General features: G+C 37.7%; 1 pseudogene; it reads left to right on the top strand.

Moving 5' to 3' along the window:
* The first annotated feature begins 18330 nt into the window (after nt 1–18330).
* Nucleotides 18331–19633, top strand: LOC118998867 (tetratricopeptide repeat protein 5-like; annotated as a pseudogene).
* Nucleotides 19634–20749: the final 1116 nt, after the last annotated feature.

The following is a 20749-nucleotide window of genomic DNA, read 5'->3' as shown; positions in this document are numbered from 1 at the left end:
CATTACTTTTACCCTTTGGTCTTTTTGTTTAAGACCCTTTAAGGCCCTAAAAGACAGAAACACTGTTTGTACAGTTGCCAATCCTAACAATCAGCTACTTCGTATGAGCAAAGCAGGTGCTTAATATTTTCAGTTCAGTTATTTGTTCTTTGGTCTGACAAAAACACGCCCCAGTGAATGACTGAATTCAAAAGATAGATACTTAATTTTGTGTAAGTTTTTATGCTTCTCTTTTTAAAACGTATTTGTACAAGCCAAATTTATTTAGAAGGTTAAGTTTTTGTGGGGGTTGAAATAAATGCAGCTTTTTGACATCCCAACTCATTTCTTAAGTACAAATGTGTTTTAACTTGTGAGTTATTTTTAAGAATACAAACATCAGTCAGTCCATGACCTTGCATTTGCTGCTCTGTCATAAAATATGGATAGCCATTATTTGTTGGGAACCGCTCTGCCTGGTTTCAGGAGTTGTAATTGCCCCCCATGGCTAAGGCTGAGTGAACGACCTCCAGACTGCGAGCCACTAAGGAGACAAAGCTTATCACTGGCAGCAGCGCTGCTTCTGCTTCATCCATCTCTGCCCCCAATGCTTGGTCCATTAGCCAGTGATGGGTACGACCCCTCAGGGGGGGGGGGGGCATCCTAAGCCAGACATGATCACTTGGGAGGCCCTCAGGAAAGGACTCAGGGGACTGTAGCAAAAAGGGAGTGATGGACCCTTGCCCCCCAGCTATTCTGACATAGCTTGAGTCCCCATTTCTGTCCAGGAGAAGTGCTTTCTGGCTCTAATCTACTTAAGCCTAAAATCCTATGACAGGGAAGGAGGTGAAGCCCTTTGCCTGCTAGAGGCCTGCCCGGGGTGATCAGGCATAAGAAAGAATTCCTAAAGTCCTGTGAAGCCTGCTTTGCTAAGAGTGTTTTCATTCATATGATAAGGGTCTGAGCAGGAAATGAGTATGTCTCCCAAAGTTTTGCAACCCCCTCATCTGACAGACACCGACTCAGACTAAGCCCTCAGATTTCTTTGAAGCGTTATCTACTGTTTGATCCTTGCCGCCTGACATTGATTGATGAGCTTTACCTGTATTCCTAATATTACAACCTAATAAAAGCCATTGAAGAAGTTCTTGGCCCTTCTCCTCTGAGAGATTGGCCACCTCTCCTCCCCAAGCAGATCATGTCTTGGTAGTTTCATTTTCATCCGTGGTGAACCGAGGGTTGGCAGTGGGGAGACTTGCAGACAAAGTTGCCCCCACACTTCATTATTTTAAAAATGTTTTCACACCTTGACACTATTTGAATTACATTGACCAACACTACCCTGTATTCCTTGGCCCTTGCAAGATACACCATGATCTTGGTAGGCAGATACCATTATTATGCGAAAATCTTTATCTCCAGCGGGGTCTGGACTAACAAAAGGAGGGAGAGTGAGCAGATGTTTTCAAACTCCGGTGACCATCTGCAGCGTCCCATGGGAGGAGCGATCTGCCGAGCACTTGCTCCTAAAACACCCCTTCTGTGAATGGAAAGATTTTAATGGTCTCCGAGGCTGTCACTTCGTCATTCTTCTGCCAGTGCTACAATTATTCTGCCAGTGCTACAATTAATGTGGAAATAAAAGTAAACACAGCGTGTTTTGTTCCTGTGTTTGCAGAAATTTATTGGCTTGTTTAAACATCTAACGCCAGTGCAAACAAACATGGTTTAGGTTTTATTATAATTCATTTCAATCTTGATGGAAAATGGCAACCTCTCATCAAATAGTTTTTCCTCTTTAGGATTATGCATATAAGTTTGAAACTCAATTCTACTCTTTAGGTAGAAGATCCAGGTTTTAAATTTTTTTATATAGGTGATTTTCTACTTTAGAAACACTAACTGCCACAGAATAACTGCGTATTCTAATACCACATACTGAAATCTGTGTTAGTCTGCTAGGGCTGCTCTGACAAAATAGCACAGAGTCTGTGACTTGAACAACAGAAATTTAGTTCCTCACAATTCTGGAATCTAGAAGTCCAAGATAAAGTTGGTTGGTTTCTACTGAGGGCCAAAGGAAAGGGTCTGTTCCAGGCCTGTCTCCTTGACTTATAGGAGGCACTTTCTCACTGTGTCTTCACATCGTGGTCCCTCTGTGAGCACATATATTCTACCTATTTAAACTCCTTCAGCCCTGGCTGGTGTGGCTTAATGGATTGAGTGCCAGCCTGTGAAACAAAGGGTCATTGGTTCGATTCCCAGGCAGTGCACGTGCCTGGGTTTCGGGCCAGGTCCCTAGAAGTGTGGGAGAGAAAACCACACATTGATGTTTCTGTCCCTCCCTTCCTCTATTTCTGAAAATAAATAAATCTTTAAAAAAATTAACTCCTTCAAAACCTCTAATCTCATGTGATTTAGCTTCCTTAATCTAGGCTTCACTTTATTTGCATTGCTGCTTAGGCACAATATGGGACCACCTTCCTCAATCTCTCTTCTTCCACACACTTAATACTTCACCATGTGATAAACCACTATAGGCTTGGCATGGTGTTAACTGCTGGAGAGAGAATAAATAAAATATAATTTTCTCCTTGTACTACATAGTTGGGATAATACCTGTAATTATATTTGCATACATAGGCAGGGCAGATAGTATTGTACAGTGGGTACACGGGGTGATAGGTGAGCGTGCAGGAAAACTGGCTCAGCTTTATGTATGTTTAATTTGAGAAGACTGGAATTGCCAGGGGGCAGGTTGTATAGAAAGAAAAAACTGGCAACAAAGTTGCAATTAATCAGTTCCAAATGTACTTGTTGAAGTCACTTAACGTTCTAAAGGTCTTAAAAGATTCTCCAGCAGAAAGTCTGAGGAGGGAGATGAGAAAATGGCTGAGGATGGAGCCCAAGTGATTGTTCTTAAGACAAAAATACAGAGAGGCCACTTCTGAATTTCAGAAGTTCAAAAATTCTTAGATTTTTATGAAATTTCAAAGTAAAAAATTAATTTCTAGTGTTTGTCCAGATTAACAGCTAAGAACTGAAATCTTTTTCTTAAAGTTCAAACTTATACAGGTGAAATTTGATGTAGAATAAGTTCATTCTAATGCCTGAGAACCAAATACACACTCCAGACTTTAGTCACTTTGCTTTTTACCTTTAAAGTCCTCCTCAAAGATTTCTTGTCACTGCTGAGTCACAGTGTTCTTTCTTAAGTTTCAATTATCTCTGTAGGTTTTCCTTTTAGCCTTTAATTGAGGGCTTTTTTTGTTTTGCTTTGTCTATTTCATGGAGGAAGAAATACATTTTCATTTTTTGTGTTGGTTTTATGAAAATTAATTTTATTTCCTAGTCTGAAATCCAGACAATCTGCAGGTAATTAAAAACTTCTGAATGTTTTACAACCACATTGCTTAGTTTCTTAGAGAATATATCTAAAAAGAAAAAGAAAAAAATAAATGTTTTTTTCATTTGTTTCTTTTTCTTTTTTTTATTGTTGTTCAAGTACAGTTGTCTCCATTTATCCCCACCACATGCTCCCGCCCCACCCATGCCCATTCCCCACCCTCAATCTTACTGGCCTTTAGCTTTGTCCATGTGTCTTTTATACATGTTCTTTGATGACCCTACTCCTTTTGGCCCCCATCATGCCGTCTCCCCTCTCCTCTGGTTACTGTCAGTTTGTTCTTTATTCCAATGTCTCTGGTTGTACTGAATTGACTTTTAACCTGGAAATTCCATGGCTGGGTTTATACCCTAAGAACTCTGAAATACCAATTCAAACACCTATGCATCCCAATGTTCAAAGCAGCACAATTTATAATAGTCAAGTGCTGGAAGCAACCTAAGTGCCAATCAGTAAATGAGTGGATCAAAAACTATGGTACATTTACACAATAAAATACTACACAATAGAAAGAAAGAAGGAGCTCCTACCCTTTGTGACAACATGGGTGGATCTGGAGAACATTATGCTAAGTGAAATAAGACAGGTGGTGAAAGACAAATACCATATGATCTCACCTATAAGTGAAACCTCATACACAAAACAAACAAGCCAGCAAATTATTTCAGGGCCTTTTAAGTAGATGGCTTCCCTTACCTCTCAGAAGTTTCCATCACTGGTACCTTCACCTAGAAATCTATATCCCCTTTACGAACTAAACTAGAGAGTAGATTGAATCCCCCACTCATTGCTAGTCTCAAAAACAAGCCCTCAGACATTTTTCTTTCTTTTTTTTCAGCTTATTTGAGATGTAATTTATATAGAACACTGTATGTTTAACGTGTATAATATGATTAGATGATACATGGATATACTGCAAGATGTTTACTACAATACAGTTAGTTAACACATCCTTCACCTCAGTTACCATTTGGTTGTGGTTTTTGTTGTGGTGAGACCATAAAACTTTACTCTCATAGTGACCTTCAAGTGTACAAGGTCTGTCTAGAAAAAGTACAGCCATTGTTAATATAACAAGAACAGTTTTCACGACATCTATGTAGCTGGGCAGCCAAGGAGAGTGGACTGGAATGTGCATGCCTGAACAGTGATGACTTTACCGTACTACCCAATGGGGGTGGTAGATGCTGTTGAGTGAGTATGTGTACTGTGTGGTCATTGCATTCAAAATGAGCATTAGAGAAATGAATCTGCATCAAATTTTGCATTAAGCTTGAACATTCCTCCACAGAAACTATTTGCATATTTCAGAAGACTTTCAGAGATGAGGCAATGACTGCAACACAAATAAAACTGTGGCACAAATAATTCAAAGATGGCCAAGAATCTGTTGGGAGAGATCCACATTCTGGAAGGCCTGCAACAAGCAGAACACTTGAGAATGTTGAAGGCATGCAGGCTGCAATCAACAAAGACTGGTGACTGATAATGCGAGAACCAGAAGCTGATCTGGGAATTAAAAATAATTATGCATCCAAAATTTTGATGCAGGATCTTGGCATGAAATATATCAAGACAAAATTCATTCCACAACTACCAGGGCAGAAGGAAGATCATGCTGAAGTTGCTAATGACTTGATTCAAACTGCTATCTGGACCGAATTTCCTCAGAAAGGTCATATAACCAGAGATGAATCGTGGGTCTATGGCAATGATCTGAACATGAAGGCCCAATTGTCCCAATAGGAGTCACCTGATTCTCCAAGCCTGAAGACGACGGGACAGAGTCCAAGCAAAATCCAGACCCCGTTAACTGTGTTTTTTTGATTATTGGGAAGGTATTGTCCATCATGAGTACACCCCTCCAGGCCAAACAATTAGTAAGGAGTAGTACCTCAATGCTCTCTGTCAGTTGAGAGATGCAATACACTGGAAGTGGCCACAGCTATGGAAACTGGTGATTGGCAGCTCCATCATGACAACGTGCCCGTTCACGCATCATGTGTCACTTACAGTTTTGGGGGGAAACATTAAACTGCCCAAGTGACTTAGCCCCCCTACAGCCCATATTTGGCACCCTGTGACTTCTGGCCTTTCCCAAAACTAAAATCACCTTTGTAAGGGAAGAGATTTTGGACCTTCGACGAGATTCAGGAAAATACAACAGGGCAGCTGATGGCGATTGGGAGATATGTGTGAGGTCCCAAAGTACCTACTTTGAAGGAGATTGAGGCGTCAATGTCCTATGTACACTGTTTCACATATTTTATATCTTTTTAAATAAATGTGTCTATTTTTTATATTACATGACTGGATATTTCCTGGATGGATCTTGTGCAATCAATGTTGTCAATTGTAATTATTGAGCCGTACCTAAAAGTTTATGCACACCCTTTGACCAAGGTCTCCTTGTTCCCTCAACTTCTCAGCTCCCGGCAGCTGCCATTTTATTCTCAGTTTCCGTGAGTTCTAAGATTCCACCTACAAGTGACATAATATAGTATTTGTCTTTCTCTGATAGTTTTCTTATAATGGGTCTTAAGTCAAGTTACTAGGGGAAAACAGAAGACACAAGCAATTTAGAAATGGGGCAATGGCAAGGCTTGGAAAGTTCTTAAGTCAACAGCACTTGAATTTATTTCTCTGCCTTCTTTTGAGATAGAAAAGTGAATGTGATTCTGGCTTCAAATTCTGGCTTTAGATTTCTGAGGGAAGGATTCTCATTTTTCTCCCACCCTCAGCTTTCTATTTCTGCCAAAGCAAAGTAAACCCGTCTTGAAATCTCTGGTCACTGCAGCCACTGTGTCTGGAAGGAAAACGGATGATGCAAATCATGCAGGATGAGGCTCTTCTCTCTCTTTTTCTAAACAGGAGACTCAAAGAAAATAATTTCTCTTTTGAGTGTTGTCCCAAATACTATTATCATGTGGTCCAAGGTTTGTTTATTTATTTTTTTGGCCAATTTTTCACCTCAATGGGAAGTTGTCTGTTAGGTGAGATACAGGCACAGTGGGATGCAGGGGCAGAGCACAGGGGTGAGCAAAGTAGGTGTGCAGTTGCAATGGCATCGTTTGGGGTTAATGAGGCTGTTGTGATCATCATAACCAGTGTGTCTTTCTCTATAAAAACAACTATAAACTTAGTGTTGCCCACCCCTGTATATCTCAAATACAGCTTTGAAGGAGAGGTCTTAGTGTGACTAGAGACACTCTAACTCATTCGACTTTACAATCCTCTCTCCTGTTTAAAGTATGTGTGAGGAAAACACCATTGAAAGATATGCTCATGTCTTCAGATAAAGATAGTTATTTTAATTAGTGAAAACATGATTGCTATCCAGTAGCAACTGGGTGTTCTTTTCCATGCAGCAGGAATTCTGGCCTTAATACACCAGTTAGTCTCAAACTTTTATGTTTATCAGTGAGCTAGCACTAATCCCAAAACCTAGGAGATTAAGATGCTTTCACAAATCCCCATACAACAATGGCATGGACAAAAAAAAAAAAAAATAAAAGGAATTGTCAAACCCTCTCTCTACTGGATTGGTAGTAGTGTCTCATTACACATCACTGATCTTATTCTACTCGTTATTTTACCATGCCATTCTTCTAAATTTTTATTAGAATTAGTGTATTGCAAAGTGTTTTTAAGACAGTATTATGTTTAAATGTTTTTATAAAAAGATCTTATTTATTTATTTTTAAATGGGAAGGGAGGGAGAAAGGGAGGGAGTGAAATACCAATATGTGAGGGATACATCAACCGGTTGCCTCTCGCAAGCTCCCAACCAGGGACCTGGCCCACAACTCAGGCACGACCCTTGGATTGCAGGTCAGCGCTAAACCCACTGAGCCACACCAGCCAGGACTGTTTAAAAGCTTTTTAAACTAGTAACATTGGAAAGCATTTCAAGCACTGTTCTCCTCTCTCTCAACAAAACAAAACTAAGTCTAACCAGTCTACTGCTGTAAAACATTAGTTTCTTAGGTATACATTATACAAGTGGAGATGAACTGTGATTGAGAAGTAATCCTTCTTGATGATTGCATTGGTCTCATTCTTTAGCTGTATCCGCGCCTCATTTCATCTTGAACTGTGGATTTGGAAACCCTGCATTGAAAAGAGTGCACAGCCATTGAATTAAGTTCTCTAAGGAAGCCTGCTCACTTTGTCCTATGGGAAACGAGGGATGCATGTGGCTGCCAAAGGATACTGTTTGTGTTGATGTTTTTCCCAAGTAAATGCATTTCCTGTTGCGGATGGGAGATCTCGGTCCTCTCAGAAATTGGCTGAAAAAATTAAATCAGGATTCTGTTGTTGCCACCTCCTTGATTTCCCCAATTCTTCTCAACTTCCCTTAATGAATGTTTTGCTTTGAGCCATAATTCACCTGCTACAGACCATTCAGCTTCAAGTGGGGTAGTAATTTCCTAAGGGGGCTGACTCTCAGGGAAATTCCAACAAAAACTAATTTTAAACTTAGTGTTTGTTATAAATCACACCTAAGAAGCCAAGGGGAGTTTCCTCTTGAATGCTATTGAAACAAAACCAAACTAAACAAAAAAGAAATTTAATGGTTGATAAGCATGGATGGAACTCAGAAGAAAATACTTTGTTTTTATTTGGTTCTACTTTCTGGTCACTTATGAAACCTTCACTTTTAACTCCCTTCATATGTAACTTGTCAATACTTTTATCAGCTTAAAATTAACAGCTGCTTTTCCTTTTCAGAGTGCTCCCAATAAGTGGACGATGCTTAGAAATCCAAGAAGAACAATATATATATTGTTTTATATATTGTTCTATTTATATATACATATATATATAATATATATATAGTTTTATATGTATATATATATATTTATATATATATAAAACTTCCAAGAAATACTTCAGTTATTTCCAGATGAAGTAAAAAGGAGATGGAATTTATAAAAAATAAACCAGAATAATTGTTTCTATAACCTGAAACGAAAAATCCCAAGCATCCATGAAGCCAAGGAGAACACAAGGTTATCCTTCAGAAACACATTTGTAATTAAATTACTGGGGATCAGTATTCTATGTATTTTTTATCCTACAGATGTTCCTCTTTTAGAGCTTTTATCAAATATCTATACTCCAAGGAAATAACAGGGATGGAAACGTGTACATAAATACATAATCACTTATAATTTTCTGTTCTAGTAAAATTTTCATTTGAAATTAGCTGAAGGGTAGCACATCAAGTTTGGAAACACTCTGGAGCCTGCGTTCCAGGTAGCGTTGAAATGATGATACAGTGCATACCGGCCAATACTTCAGCACAGCTACTATAAACCTCAACCCATTTTAACTAAGGGCAATATATACTGATGTTTTGTATTTTCTCATGAACAAATGCAAACTACAGAGTTCCAGCAATTAGAATAAAATAAATATCTGTTGCAATGAATAAGTACTGTGTTAAGATAAACATGTCATATAATATTAGTTATTAGTTGATGTATGTGCAAGTGCACATTTAAACACATATGGGAAGACATAACTGCAGATAAAGACACTGTTCTGAGGATCAACAGACTCAGATTTCCATTTATTAGTTATATGCTTTTGGGAATGTTGCTTAGTCTCTCTAAAACTTATATCTCAATTTGAAAAATTTGGGTAATTCTAATTGCATTTCATATGCTTCCCCTGATTATTACGTAAGAAAACTGAGTCTAAATGAGCAGGGCCCTAAGAGCCCTGAGTTATGCCTTTAGATTTTTCTTCCTTTTCTTCTCCTCCTTCCCCTCCTCCTCTCTTCCTTCTCCTTCTCCACTTTCTTCCTAATGGGGCCCCAGAAGCAGAGATAAGGAGGTGGGACATAAAGAGAAAGGCAAGCCAGCTCAGGATTTGGTAGAGATTTGTTTCTTTCAAATGCAGTGCACTGCATAATCAACTGAGGACATTTTATTTTTTATTTATTTTTCTTTTTTAAAAATTATTTAATTATTTTTCAAGTACAGTTTTCTGTCTATTACTCCCATCCCATCCCACCCCACCACCCCCCCTGTGCTCCCCCGCTCCCTCCCATTTCTACCCTTCTCAGTTGTTGACCATGTATCCTTTATGAAGACATTTAAAAATAGCCTAGGACAACAGTTGTTGCTGATTCACGCTGCCAGGATGAACCATAGAAGGTATTAGATAAGTTATTCACACGATAGCTCTTATCGAACTTCAGCAATTTTTGATATGGTAAAGGATTCATTATTGAAGGAAGTTTTCATTGAGAAACTCTAAAATTTGGCACAACTTATCTTTTTACCATTCCTTGTTAACAAACATCCATCTCTCCATCTTATTACTCACCAGCCCATTGAGAATGGCTGCCTGCTCAATAAGACACACCTCAGAAGAATCAGAACCTGTGGCTTTAGCTAACACCTCTGTAAGCCACGTGACTTTATGAGCTGACAGAAATATGATATGCAAGCAGATGGGCCAGACTGGTTGAGGGGAGAACAAAAGACCCAGAAAGCAAGAAAGCACGTGAGATTCAGGCACCTAGATCCTGTGGAACCAATGTTCTGAGTGGGAGAGGGTTGTGCGTGGATGCAGCCTGATCATAATGCCCCCCGATGGGCAGGGTCTGGTAAAGAAAGGCTCATTGTTTTTGTAAACTCTGAGCATGTGCACTGGGTAGCTGATTCATTAGCACTTTATCCGATAACGGTGCATTGTTTTATTTCAAACTACAATTACAGACCTGGGGAGAGGGGCCCTATGCCTTGAAACGTGTTATGATGTTGCCTGAACTGCCATAAATTATCAGAAGGATACAGATGTATTAGGACAAGCAGTTTAAATGTTGTCTCTATTAATGCTATTTAAAAGACTTGGTGAGTCACAGCTAAAACATTTGTCCCTCTTGCCATCAGAATTCTCTTAATCTGCTGAGTAAATGAGATCCTTGAAATTTTGTTCACGATTATTTCTATGGTACTATATTCTATGGGTTAGAACACAGATTTCTCTTGCCTGCTCGCTTAAGCAGAAAAATGTACACTCTCCAAAGTTATTAGCATATCTGTGTCTAATTGACTGTAATAAAAAATGAAAAATCCTAATAACATTTCTGTATGTCATTCTCATGGACCTCAATTATTCAGAAGTTTCATAATGCTGCTGCTGCTTAGTAGAGTATAGCCCATTAAATATGCAAGTGGGCTAAAATATAAAAGTTTCTCGAATGCTCATAGGATGAAACCATGGTGGTGTTTTAAAATTTAATGTTGCTTAACCTGCAACACAATGAATTCCTCAGCCCAGATATAAACTTTATGGCGTGAAAGTAAAAATTAATCCATAGTGTTTTGTAAAACTGGTCACACCAAAATTTTCATTTTTATCTCTTTGTTCAACTTTTGATTTCTATTCTAAATATGTGGTTTTTCTCTAACAAAATTTTAAAGTTTGAAAAGAAGAATGGCCATCTAGTAAATTATTGCGTACATTATTCACCTAGCTACAGGTAAATAAGATCAAGAAAAATAGGGAGAAATTGATCAAGTTGTATATTTCAAACTTTACCTAATATCTATTTATTTATCTTTCTAAACCATCTATCTGAGAGCAAAGAACCAAGAGAAGCCAGACACAGTTAAAAAAAGAAGAAAGAAAACTAAAAAACTTCAAAGGTAATTTTTGCAATAAGCTTTATGAAAATCATGGGTTGTTATATGTTAGCTAACATTCAACAAATTTGTTATCCAACAAATATGCTAAGTAATATGTTTTTATAATTTTAAAATATGACAAAAATATTTTCCTATTCTTAATATTGTATTAAAAATAGGCTATTTTATTTAACAATGTACATGGATATATACATAAAGAAACTGTAAATCTAATCTATACTTTCTATCAATAAAAATATCTAATTTAAAAATTTTAGATTATAGATAATTTGTAATCCCTAAACCATTCTTAAAGAGCAGTATCTCCAAAACATACTTAAACTAAAAACAGTATTTATCATGTTCAAAATTCATTCTTCACTTACAAAACACTATTGTCATTTTAGAATTTATAACCTTTTGCTTTCTTTAACCTTTTATAGATATGGACACTTCCAAAAATGTTCTAGGGACAGTTATCAAGATGACGGATTGCTTTGGATGCCAAGTGACAAAACATTTAGATTTTTTCTTTCTTTTCTTCTCCTCCTCTTCTTCCTGCTATTCTTCCCCCTCCTCCTCCTCTCTTCCTTCTCCTTCTCCTCCTTCCTCTTAATGGGGCCCAAGAAGCAGAGTTAAGGGGGTGAGAGACAAAGAGAAAGGTAAGCCAGTCCAGGATTTGGTAGAGATTTGTTTCTTTCCAACGCAGTGCACTGTATAATCAACTGAGGACATTTTAAAATAGGCTAGGACAAGAGTAGTTGCTGGTTCATGCTGAGAGGATTAAGTCATGAGATAATTCTATTTGGATTTTAAGATCATCTATCCTCATCTATTTTAGGAAGCAATGTAGGAAATCCCGTAAAGCTTTTCTTGGGTGAGGCGGCATTATCTGTAACTTTCAAGTAGCCTGGCCAAGATGCTCTTTAAAAAAAAAATCTGATCGGTAATCTTTTTCATGCATTTCTATTCATCTCATTGTATGAATGTATCTTTAGTTACATGGTATCAAGGGAAAAAAATGAAAAGTTGTTGCTGTCCCCAAAAAAGGCATGTCTGTCTGTCTGTCTGTCTGTCTCTTTCTCTCTTTCCCTGATTCCATCCCTCTTTTTCCTACTTTCTTTCCTCTCTTCCCTTCCTGACATTTAGTTTGTGAGAGACATTTTAGTCCCTGTCTCTTCGATTAAAAGCAGCAAAACAAATGGAATAAAGTAGTTATTAAGTTATAACGTCATTTTTTTCTCATGGGACATGTGGAATTGAATCTACCTTCAAAGTAGTCATTTGCTCAAAGTAGTCATCATTTACACACTTATTCCTTATTCTGCAAGTTGAAACATTTCAAAAATATAAGTAATACATAGAATCTGTGGGCAAAATATATATGGATATTCTGCCAAAATGAGCACACATAAACACACACACTTTTATTACGCTAAAAATTATTAATTCAAAGAATGACTGATGTATTTTAATAACTGTATACTCATTAAATCTTTTAGCATTGGGAACAATTTTAAAATTAAAATGTAAAAATCAAGGGAATTTTCAGGTTAAAAATAGGTTGGTAGTGGAAGACAAATTTACAGATCTCTTCATTTAAGGACAAAGATATTGAAGACCAAATTGCAAGTCTTCCATTAAAAATCATAATGAGTGACAGTAATGTATTTATACTCTGCAATAATACTATCACGTATTTTAAACTCTATCTCCTTATTCCTCAAATTTAATTGATGCCTCAGACCTTCAACCCACTACTGCCATTTATATTTGTGGCAAGACTTACATATTTTTAAAAGGAAAATATTTGAAGAAAATATATAAGTTCATTCATTCCAAATTTGTAGACTGTTTTGAAATAAACTTTAAAAAAATGTCACAAATTTTTAAATTTACAGAAAACGTGCAAAGTAAAGTTCACCTATATCCCACACCCAGTTTCTCCTACTATTTGTATTTTATAGAAGTAATGCAGTACATTTGCTATAATTAATGAACAAAAATCAAGAAACACTTATTAAATAATATATCTTATTAGCATTTCATTGGTTTTATTAAAGTATTCTTTCTGTTTCAGGATCCCATCCAGAAAATCATATTATATTTAGTCGTCATATCTCCTTAGGCTCCTGAACACGTACGCCTCTGACCAAAGATGCATAGGCATTTAGAAAAGTGGGAGAGTGTCACAGAGAAAATACATAAAGGTAAGTAAACCTTTATGTGTTTTAATATTGTTAAGTGCTATAAAGTATCAGTGTTCAATGCAATAATTATAACAACATAAAGCCATAATGCAGTAGTGTATAGCATACAGAGAAGTGAAACGAAGGTCAGCAATGTCAGGAGAGAAGAGGGAGGGTTGATCATACTCAGGTCCAAGTTGCCTGCACTGTCTGTATATGAAACAGCACAGTGTTTTTTAAAGGTGGGCTTTAATTATAAAATGTGTAGTGTAAATGTTAGGGCGACAACTTAACTTTCAAACTAACTATTTGTTATACTAAGATCAGACATAAAATGGGATCATAATACGCTCAGTTAAAGCCAGAGAAGGCAGAAAAAGAGGGGAAACAGGTACAAATGCAATAAACAGGTACCACTTTCAGTCCTCCGAGATATCAATAACGACTTCATGTATGAATGACGTAACTATACCGATTGGCTGATGCTTTCAGAAGAGATAAAAAACTTGACCCAAATTCACTGGGGGAAAAAAGGCTCTGACAAAGTCCGTTTTCGTGGAGGATAAACCTTTGCTGTGGGGAATGCCCTGGGAATATCTCACAATCACAGTTCTCACTCTCCTCACTAGAGAAGGAGGTCCTTTTTCCCTGGTCTTCGCCGTGAGAATCTGGGATGAGTTCCTGGGCCGGAGGGAGCGCCCGAAGATGCGGGCCCTCAGCCTGCAGTACCTTTAGCTTCTCTCTGGGTCCACACCAGCTTCCCGAAGTCGTCATCATGACCAGTGCACGTGCCGGTTCATGGTCCCCGTGGCTTCTGCTTCAGGTGAGCAGGCCTAGGTTGCTGTGTCACTCTGGGTACACCTTTTCTTCAAGTTTCTGGGCAACCGTTTGCTTTATGACCTCAGTTTATTGATGGGTCCGAGAAAAAGTCATTGATTTTCAATTTGTGAGATTTTTTCTTAATGTAAGGCCATGACAGAAAACTTCAAGCTTTTTATGTGTTAAAGCTGAAACCAGAATTCTCATTCAATCAATTTGGTGACATAAAAATAGGCCTGTTGTTTATATATTTACAAAATGTGAAACAAGGCATCTTATATAGATATATTATGAGAATTAAATGCAGTGGTTAGATGAAAAGTTTTAATAAACTTTAGTACTATATTAGTTCAAAACATATGTCTTGATACTAATGCCTTTTTAAAAATTGCATTCTAATTTCAGAATAAGTTCTTAGTTTATTATAGATCTGTTGCTTTGAAGAATGGACACTCTACTGAACCTACAATTTTATACTCTCTGCTATGTTCAATAATGACCTCCCAAAATGTCCATATACTGATATGTTACCTTATATGGCAAAAGAGATGTTGCAGATGTGATTACATTAAGGATCTTGAGGTGGAGGAACTATTCTGGGTAAACCAGGTGGCTATAAAACTAATCACAGAAGTTGTTGTAAGAGGCCAGCAACAAATCCGAGAGACAGGAGAGGGGGCAGTGTGATAATGGAAGCAATGATTTGAGTGACATGCTTTAAAGATGGAAAAAGTGAAAAATAGTGTCAACAAATTTTTTAAAAAGCTGAAAAATACATGAAAATGGATTTTCTTTTACTGCCTCCAGAAAATATCAGCTCTGCTGACCCCTTTAACTTAGCATAGCGAAACTGATTTCAAACTTCTAAACTCTGGAACTATAACATAATACATTTGTGCAGCTTTTTCAGAAACATCTAATTTTTGTTTTTAAATGTTTTTATTTGTATTAATTTTTGAAGAGAGAGAGAGAGAGAGAGAGAGATGACTTATTGTTCCACTTATTTGTGTCTTCTTTGTTGTTTGCTGTAGGTGCCCTGACCAGGGATGGAACCCACAACCTTGGCATTTCAGGACAATGCTCTAACCAACTGAGCCACTGAGCAGGACAAATTTGTGCTGTTTTAAGGCACTTAGTTTGGAGTAATCTATTACAGTGTCAATAGGAAATGAAAGTGTATACCGAGGAATAAATGAAAAGCACATTCTGACAAAAGAGTTTTATGTCAGTTCCTGAGCCCCAGAGGAATATTGTTTAGATAATGTCTCCATAAAAAGGTCGGTGATTTGAGGAACTCTAGTTTACCGAGCTAGGAAGCAAATACCTTCACTTGGAGAAATTCCTTAAACAGGACCTAAGTGAACTCCAACCTATGTTCCAGCAAGTGTCACCCTCTGCGTGTACTCTTTCTCTCAAGAGCTTGTCTCACATGCCTCCAGCCCTCTTACCCTTCCTCTCTGTCCGCCTTCTCTCTCTCTCTCTCTCCTCCTTTCCTTTCACACACACCCTCCCCCACACACTGTTGTCTTTCTAAATCCTCTGTATAAGGGGTCCAAACACTTGACACAGGCACTGTATTGCTTTATAGGGACTGAGTGGGACGGCGGTACCTCTGCCAACTACTCCCACACACTGTTTTACCTTTGGAAGCAGGGACATTGACCCAACTGTGCTTGGGAACGTTGGAGATGGAGATGAAGGTAAGTATTTTATGTGTTTGATTTTAAAAATTACTGTCATGAGTCACATTAGTTCTTTTGCAGTACCCTCACCCTCCTTTCCATGAATATTTTTGCCCCTAGATATTTCAATAGTTGAAAATGCACAAAACCTGTGGATTGCAATTCTCTGGTTTCTGTTCCTTTGTAGTGTTCATAATACAAGCACAATTGTAATGTAATACAACATAACTTGAATATAATACTCTCAGAAAAAATATCTGTACAATCAAACTCAATGTGGTTTTTATTACAGTGAGATATTCTTTCAGAATGACTAGTGACACCAATGAATAAAATGCCTAGGCAAGTGTGTGATTCAAATGGAGGCCTAAGAAAGGTTAATGTAACCTTCCTTCCTTCATTCTTTCTCTGCAGGGTGAGCAGACCCCTAAGAGTAAAACACATACTTTCTAGAGCTAAAAGGCTTCCATTTGGAAAAAATGCTTACTTACAGTAACAAATTGTGTTTGCTTTTACATCGCACTTAATTTACATGTAGAAGAGTTATAGTTCCTCATCACTTTTCAATAATCTTCTTTTGACAAAAATTATATTTTATCACTACAAGATATATTTGAATAGAAATATAAAACGTGGAGGAATCCTGAAACTAAAAAGTATGAAAAATAAAGGTAAAAAAGGTTGACATATAACTGTGTTTTAACATAATAGTGTATTTAGCAAATTAAGTAGATCTTGAACACTAATATCAATTCTAATATATCTTTTTGTTATTAAAGAGTACATATTTAACTCTAATTCTAAAATGCAGTATCTTTTATCATTCTTATTGTTGTTTCTAAAATATATGTTTCATCTCTACTTTGGTATACTCAAATAATTCATAATCATTGATGCCAAAACCTGTTCTCTCTGTTACACAAATTATAAGTATTATTATTTTATTTATGTAGCTAAAGAAGAACACCTTACTTGGAAGTGTATATATTTGTTTAGCTTTTATGTTTCTTAGAAACAATGTATTCACATATTTATTAATTTTAATGCTATGTTTTAAATAGTTTTATATATGTATCCTTCAGGTTTAGTTTTCTTTTAGCTGAAGTACATTTGTTTATAGTTCTTTCATTGAGACATCATGCTTTTTAAGGTTCTAGGTTTCATATATCCTCAAGTATTATTCATATATTTCCCTCTATTCAAAAAGGTAGATTAGCTGGGTATAGAATTCTGGATTAACCATTTTTCTTCTACACTTTGAAATTATCACCTAGTGGTCTGGTCCTATCTCTTTGTAAAAGTTCATATAGTTATTCATTTGTAGGTATTCAATTTCTTTAAAGTATTATTAAGTTTCATTGTGATCTACATGAGCAAGAATAGATTTTTAGTTATTCTGGTCACTTTTTAGAGTTTGTTTTAAACATGAAGACCTGTGCTTTTCTATGATTCTGGGAAATTCTAAGCAATATTCTTCTTACATAATTTTCTTTTTATTTTCCTTCTTTATCTTGTCCCTGGAATTCTTGTTAGGTGATCATTGAATCCTCCCACCTAGGCTCTTATTTTCTTGCTACTCTTTCATATACATACACATATATCTGATGTTTGTTTAGAATTCTGGTGATGGTGCTCAATATTATCTATTAACTTGACCACACATAATAGATAGTTTATCTATGTCTGAATTTTTTTAAGTTGTGGAAGCCTTAGAACTTTGTTATGGTTGAAAACGACTTTGGCTTTGGTTATGAAACTAATTGTATTATAAAATGGTGACTAAAAATTCCTGGACAGTTTTCTACTATGTAAAAATGAGAGTTGCAGTTTTCCTTGTTAATGTGGTTATAAAGTGAGAGAAAAAAATCTGAACCCGAGTGTTTTTCAAGGAGCCCAGGAGATGTTAACCTCTTCTTTTGTTTGTTTTTAAAAGATAGTATTTTTCAGCTTTATTGAGGTACAACTGAAAAAGAGAGTTGTAAGATATTTGGAGTGTATATCACAATGACCTGATATAGAACTCCACCATGAATGTTTCCTCCAATTTAGTTAATTACCATATCTATCACTATACATAAGTACATATAAACCATACCTTCTTTATCTATTTGTTGGACACTTAGATTACTTTCATATTTTGGCTATTGTGAATAATGCTGCAGTAAATGTGAGAATGCACATATCTCTTCAATATCATATTTTCATTTCCTTTGAGTATATCCAGAGTGAAATTGCTGAGTTATATGGTAGTTCCCTTTTAAATGTTTTGTGGAATCTTTATATTGCCTTTTATAGTACATATATACATTCATTTTTGTCAATGATTAACAAATAGAACAGGTTGAAGAAAATACAAAGGAATTCTCATCATTTTAATGAAGCTTTCAATGATATTACTTTTTAGTAGGTGTTTCTTTTGCATTATAACCAATCCATTGTTTTATATTTAGTATTATCTTTTCCTCCCCTAATTTAGTCTTAACATAATTGATAAACACATTTTCAATATAGATTAAATCAGCATTATACTCTTTACTGTTCATTGGTCCATTGAACAAGTGCCCAAATTTTTGAGGGAAAAAATAAAAACCAAGCAGGACAGTAGCTAGGAAATGATGGCTGGTGAAGATGTAGAATGGATCTTGCAGAAACTGTAGAAATTGGTGGGTCAACTCTATTCATTTCAATAGTGCTATTTTGAGACACGTGGTGTTGAGGATGCCAGGAGGAAGCAACAAGATGTGTGTAAGGAGATGGAGAAGACCCTGCAGCAGATGAAAGAAGTAATGGGTTCTGTTCAGGGCAAGGGTCAGGTGCTGATGCCGACTGGAAAGGCACTGGATACAACTCCTGACTATAGCCCTAAGGCTGAGGAGCTTCTGTCAAAGGCAGTGACGCTGAAGCCCAAGTTGGTGGAAGCCTGGAATTAGCTGGGGGAGGTGTCCTGGAAGAAAAGGGATGTTGCAGCTGCCCCCACCTGCTTCTCAGGAACCTTCACCCATTGTATGAAAAAGTCCCCCTTCAGACCTGTCAATGGTGCTTTACCAACTACAGACTGACTGACCCTGGGGATGAGCTTTGGCACCATGTCATGCACACATCTGACAGGCTAAGATGGTTATGCAGATAGATATCCACGATGGCTGCTCCTGGCATATTCTGGGGAATGCTTGCCTTTCTTGGAACTTCAATACCGGCCAGAACCCTAAGATCTCCCAGCAAGCCCTCAGTGCCTATGTCCAAGCAGAGAAGGTTGACAGGACAGCTTTCAGCAACTCTGATCTTCATCTGAACAGGGCGACATCACATAAATATGAAGAGAATTATGGGGAGGTCCTGGAGGGCTTCTCTATGGCAACAGTGCTGTGCCCTGCCTGGCCAGAGCTCCAAAATGAGAACAACTTCTGGAATTCCTGAATAGATAAATAGCCTCCTTGAGAGCAAGGGAAAGGTGAAGACCAAAAAGTTGCAGAGCATTCTGGGAAGCTTGCACCCAGACCATCTAGACCCTTGTGGTGATGAGCACTATCAGTCAGCCTCCAGGCAGAAGGTGATCCTGGAGCTCACGTCGCTGAGTGCACTGCAGCCTGGTGTGAACAATGGTGCTGTGGTCCTGGGAAAGGTGGTGTTCAGCCTTACCGCACAGGAGAAAGTCCCTTTGCATGTGGCCTGGTAGATGCAGGTGGGCCTTGCTGTGCCATGATGGTGTATAACATGGTGCAGAGCTGGAGAGTGCTCACTGAGGTCTCTGTAGCCATCCCTGAGCCCAGCCTTCTGCTTCACCAGAGTCAGCACAGAGGAAAGGATTATTCCTTTTCCAGTGTTCATGTGGAGGCACCTTTCCTGCTAGTGGTAAATGGGAAGCCTCAGGGCTCCGGTAGGCAGGCTGCTGCTACAGTGGTCTCATGGCTGTGACGTGAATGACCTTTCTTAACCCACATGCTAAAAAGGGAGTGGAAGCCCAGAGGTAAGCTGTAGGGCACTCAGCAGCTGGACTGGCCACATCCAGTGACTCGTCCTGAACCGGGAGCTGTTTTAGATGATGACCTTTCCTTCCTCCGCCCTAAGATGCTCTGTGTCCTTTCCTTCTCTACTGTTAACAGTTTCTAGCTCTCTCTGGGGTCACCCACTCCTGTGTTTTTCATTGTTCTTCTATGTTTTAGGCAGAGCATGGAATTAGTCGAACTGTTGGGATCTTGCCATGGAACAGAGTCCCCAAGGTTCCTGTTCTTGTCTCCTTTACTGAGCCTCATTTCAGTATTTATTGCTAAAGGAGGGCACTTAATTTTATAATAGCTTGGTTTTTAAGCAATTTTTATTTTTAAAATTTAAATTTATTCCTTTTGGGGTTAGAACAGAATTAAATGTTTGGAAAACAATACAAAACAAAAACAAAAATAAAACACAAAGATAGCAGCCTCTGCTGCTGTCACTCACTCATGTGTGTGTGATTGTTCATGTGTGTGTGATTGTTCATGTGTGTGCCAGTTCAGGTGTGTGCTAGTGGCAAAGCTTACAGCATGTACCATCATGTCCTCACTTGTTGATGTGTTGAAGGCTGGCTTCTGGTTTTATAACAATTGCAAATATCAAAACACATTTTCCTATTTTTGGAAATGTACATATTTTTAGCCTGTTTTTTGGCCAGGAAGTTAATCTCTTCCTGGGGTGAACTCAGACAGTTTTCTTAGTAATCTGATAGCTCATTGAGCTCACTTTGTGCAAGTGCTCCGTTCAATGTGTGGAGTACATTATGTTATTGGTCTGTCAGAAACGCGGACAATGAAGAGTGCTTCTGGGTGTTGCTGTTGTTGTTTTGCCGATCATAACATTTTAGATCAATTCATGAACTATGCTTGACTAAACTGCAAAAAGCAAATGGGAGATGTCAACAAATACATGAACATTTTGTGAACAAGATGCTCCCTGTTTTAAGCTGTTCCCTATGTAAATTATTTGGCAGTACGATTCTGTTCACTGTTAGATTATGATGATGATACAGAATTGTATAGGGGGCAGTGGCGGGGGCCT

This window comes from Sturnira hondurensis, unplaced genomic scaffold (genome assembly GCF_014824575.4).
Source record: "Sturnira hondurensis isolate 20B ecotype Veracruz unplaced genomic scaffold, ASM1482457v3 Scaffold0014384, whole genome shotgun sequence".
Classification (NCBI taxonomy): domain Eukaryota; kingdom Metazoa; phylum Chordata; class Mammalia; order Chiroptera; family Phyllostomidae; genus Sturnira; species Sturnira hondurensis.
This window is presented reverse-complemented; position numbering and strand designations above follow the sequence as displayed.